At 45.6% G+C, this 4,741-nt stretch overlaps 1 non-coding gene across 1 annotated transcript; it reads left to right on the forward strand.

Annotated features, from left to right (window-relative positions):
• The first annotated feature begins 4,467 nt into the window (after positions 1 to 4,467).
• On the forward strand, positions 4,468 to 4,540 carry trnak-cuu (transfer RNA lysine (anticodon CUU)). The gene has a single exon. It is a non-coding gene; the product is annotated as a tRNA-Lys (tRNA).
• The last annotated feature ends 201 nt before the right edge of the window (positions 4,541 to 4,741 follow it).

Consider the following 4,741-nt stretch of genomic DNA (forward strand, 5'->3'; position numbering starts at 1 on the left):
AGAGAAACTAGGAACCTTGAAAGGCATCATCGCCTCAATAAAAGTGGAAGATGTGGCAATTCCCAAGATTTTTAAGGCAAGGCCGGCGCCATACGCAACTTGTCCAGCAGTCGAGGCAGAGCTGGAGAATTTGGAGAAGGCAGGTGTATTATCCAAGATAGATTGGAGTGAGTGGGCAACACCCATCATCCCGGTCATGAGGAAAACGTTGAATAATGATAAATCTGAAGAACAGAGAAAAATTCGCATCTGTGGAGCCTTCAAGGTGACTGTAAACCCGGTCCTTCACAGGGTACAGCATCCTCTTCCGAGGATAGAAGAAGTTTTCGCCTCACTATCCGTAGTGAAACGTTTCACCAAAATTGACTTGGCACAGGCATATCTACAGATGGAGGTTGATGAGGCCTCTAAAAAGTATCTCACGATAACTACACACAAAGGCCTGTACCAGTACAATCGACTGGTTTTCGGAGTAGCATCAGCTCCAGCTATCTGGCAAAGAGCTATGGAGCAAGTCCTCCAAGGGATTCCGGGGGCTCAATGCTAACTGGACGACATCCTTGTAACAGGAGAAAACGACAACGAGCACCTTGCCAATTTGTAGCAGGTGCTCACTAGGCTGAGAGAACGGGGCCTACGAGCAAATCGCCCCAAGTGCGAATTTTTCCAGAAACAAATATCATATTGTGGCCACATAATTAACAAGGAAGGGTTGCATAAATCACCTGAAAAAATTGAAGCGATCATAAAAGCCCCAGCACCTGAAAATGTTTCACAATTAAGGTCGTTCCTGGGATTGATAAATTACCCTCTTAATGAACTGCTACAAACTGGAGTAATTTGGAAATGGAGCGAAGACTGTAAACGTGCCTTCCATAAATGCAAAGACTTAATCACGTCCAAGGAAGTTTTGGCTCATTGCAACCCATCACTGCCAATCAGAGTGGCGTGCGATGCATCCCCTTACGGCGTAGGAGTGGTATTATCACATAGATTCCCTGATGGCTCTGAGTGGCCGATAGCTTTTGTGTCACGCTCATTGAACTCAGCTGAGCGTAACTATACCCAGATCGACAGGGAAGCACTCAGCCTGGTATGGGGAGTGAAGAAATTCAACCATTACCTACACGGACAAAAATTTACCTTGTTGACTGACCATCAACCCCTCGTCTCCATATTCAACCCTAAAAAGGGTGTTCCCATTATGACAGCGCAAAGGCTTCAGAGGTGGTCCCTTTTTCTAGGGGCACATCAATATGACATAGAATACAAAGGATCAAAACAGCATGGGAATGCTGACGGTTTATCGTGCCTACCGTTGCCAACGGTAGAAGAGGCACCTACAGTAGACCCAGTGGAGATGTTCCACTCTACCATAGTGGAATGTCTACCAGTAACAAATTCTGCCATTGAAAAGGAAACGAGAAATGACCCGACTCTCTCACGAGCCTACGATTTAACAGTGAAGGGATGGCCAGCACATGGTGAACCACTGTTGCCAGCATTCTCGCAAGGAAGATAACAGCTGTCAGTGTGCCGAGGAACCTTGATATGTGGATCCAGAGTGGTGATTCCACCCAAACTCCAGGATAAAGTGCTAAAGGAGCTTCACGAGGGGCATCTGGGTGGAGTGAAAATGAAGAACCTAGCCAGGGCGTTTGTGCGGTGGCCAGGTATCGATGGAGACATCGAAGAAATTACCAAGAGCTGCCTCGGATGCCAGAAGGTCCAAAACGCTCCACCACAAGCCCCTCTACATCCATGGGAGTGGCCCTCATCTCCATGGCAAAGGGTACACATCGACTTTGCTGGTCCATTTATGGACTCAATGTTCTTAATCGCGGTTGATGCACACTCCAAGTGGCCAGAGGTAATAAAGATGTCCTCCACCACCACGGAAAAAACCATCACAGTATTAAGGGCCATATTTGCCAGGAATGGGCTGCCTGAACAGATCTGTTCTGATAATGGACTGCAATTTGTGTCCGAAGAATTCAGGAAGTTCTTAAAAAACAATGGGGTTAAGCACTAAACGTCCGCCCCATACCATCCCGCCACCAATGGATTGGCTGAAAGGTTTGTCCAGACCTTCAAGAAGGCCGTAAAGGCCATGGGCAATGCAGACATAAAACTTCAGCATAAGGTAGATAACTTCTTGTTTGCATACAGGAATGCAACACATATGGTTACAAACCAATCTCCCGCCATGATGTTCTTCAATAGAAGCCTAAGATGCCGGCTGGATTTGATCAAGCCAAACATCAGAAAGGACGTGGAGAACCGACAATTTCAAGGCATGAATGAAAGGCCAACTAGAACCTTCCAGATAGGTCAACAAGTTTTGGCCCGGGACTACCGTACCGAGAAATGGCAGCCTGGAACTATTTGCACACGACTAGGACCACTGATGTATACCACGGACATTGGAGAAAGCATAATAAGGCGCCATGCTGACCAGATCATAGAGTCATCCAAAAAGGGACAACCTGCACCACAACTCTATACGCCTAATGATGAAGTAGAGATACCCATAGTATCTACCTCCGATCCGGTGATACTGGAACCCGATGAACCCGACACTGGCTTTCAAGCCGAATCAGCCTTACCAAAAGAACCTACTACACCACCAGAAACTACTACACCACCGAGTCAGGAAGCCTCCAGAGAGACTGACTTATAATTGATTAACTGCAGCAATGTGTAGATTATTGTTCTTGTAACATGTAATTAATGATTACTTAAAATATTATGCACTGGTTGGCTAAAAGGGGAGGAATTGTAGTGTATGTGCCTTTAAGAGCCCCCTGTGTACTGTAATGCCGGTAATGGCCACTCGGGCTATATAAGCCTGTATATTGTGTTGTATCAGTTACTTGACCTCCAGACTTTGTTCAGTAAACACCTGTGAAACGAACTCCTGCCTTCAGTATCTCTATTAACACACGGATACAACAGGGGCAGTTTCCCATCCTTGAAGAACATTAATGATTCAGTTGCAGAATTTGTTTGCACCACTCACTGCTCGGCCCAAGGATGAGCCGAGCCAATCACGTGGAGCTGAAGCAATTCCTCCAGTCAGTTAATTCAGTGACATTTCAAGAACAATAAGAAATCAGCGTCACTTTGTCAGCGACCACGTCCCATAATGGGTAAGGTGTTTAACTTCGGTGTGTTACATAATGTTTCAGAAAATTGCAGTTTCGAGTCTTCTCTCGGTCGGTTTGGACACTGCGTTCCAACGTGTATTGGAACTGCTCCACACCCGACTATTTCTAGAAATCACTGACCTCATGTAACAGAAATACCTGAATTACTTTTGCTGACAGAAGATGACTGTACATTTTTAACATTGCTGATCCGCGTGCACGGGCCGGACTTGCGGGAAAGGGTAAACTTTTCCTCTTACATTAAGGGAGCAGATGCGAGGTGCTGTTCAGCCAAGAAATTTGGAAGGGGGAAAGGGCAGGGAGAGGGGGAGTGAAAAGAGCAGCGAGTCGGCCACGGTCGATAGAGCAGAACGTGTGAAGTTCAGAAGACCAGAACAGGCTGGAAACAAAGTATAAGTGAGGAACAGCCGGTGTGGAGACAAGCGAACGAACGGCAGATTAGTCTAGTTGTTTAAAGTGCGATGTTTATAGTTCTCAGGGTTCCATCCCACTTTGAGTCAAAGGGAGTTGGCTAAGAATATTTTCACAGAAGGGGAAAACACAGAAGGAGGCCATTTGGCCCACCGCGCCTGTGCTGCTTCTTTGGTAGAACTATTCAATTAGTTCCAATAACTTGATTTTTTCTATTGCAATGTAAAGTTTTCCCCTCCAGTATACATCCAATTCCCTTTGAAATTTATTATTGAATCTGCTTCCATCATCCTTTCAGGCAGTGCATTCCAGATCACAACAACTCGCCGTATGAAACCATGGTCCCTTATGTCGCCTCTGGTTCTATTATCGATCAGCTTCAATCTGTCTGCTCTGGTTACCGACCCTTCTGCCGCTGGAAACAGTTTCTCCTTATTTACGAAAACAAAACCGTTCTTGATTTTGAACACACCTGTCAAATCTCCTCTTGGCCGTCTCTGCTCTAAACAACCCCAGCTTCTCCAGTCTCTCCACATAACTGAAGTCCCTCATCCCTGGAACCATTCCAGTAAATCTCTTCTTTTCATTTCCTCCCACTCATAAATAATTACAATTAAATGTTTACAAGGAAAAGCACGAACAGAATAAAAAGGAAAGCGAAATAAATACTGAGCAGAATGGATGTGAATGTTTGGAAGGTGAAAAGAACAGAAAATCTGAGTTTAATTATCGATCAGTGAGAGGAATCCATCGCTGGCTCGGGCTTGTGTGGGTCGGTTTACTGATATACCCGGGAATTGAGAGGAAACTTGTTCATAGTTAGCAGAACAAGACGGGCACCAACAGCTGCCGCTCTGTAATAACAGCCACTGAAACTACATTTATGTGGGCCCGGCTAGCTCAGTCGGTAGAGCATAAAACTCTTAATCTTAGGGGCGTGGGTTGGAGCCCCACGTTGGGCGAAGCATTTTTTTAGATTTTTAGGCTGATTTCACAGGCCATCCTCGGCTCTGAATTGCTGCAGAGAGTTCAGGGAGTGTTTGACACAAATGAAATTTGACAGCGGTATCAGAAAATCTCTCCCTGATTCGGGACACTTATCTCTCTCTGGTATCCCGCTGCTAAACATTGAAGTTCATATAATTTCACCTGCAGCTCGGGGT

This window comes from Somniosus microcephalus, unplaced genomic scaffold (genome assembly GCF_052327205.1).
Source record: "Somniosus microcephalus isolate GS21.2 unplaced genomic scaffold, FLI_Smic_1.0 unresolved_chr1, whole genome shotgun sequence".
NCBI classification, from domain to species: Eukaryota; Metazoa; Chordata; class Chondrichthyes; order Squaliformes; family Somniosidae; genus Somniosus; species Somniosus microcephalus.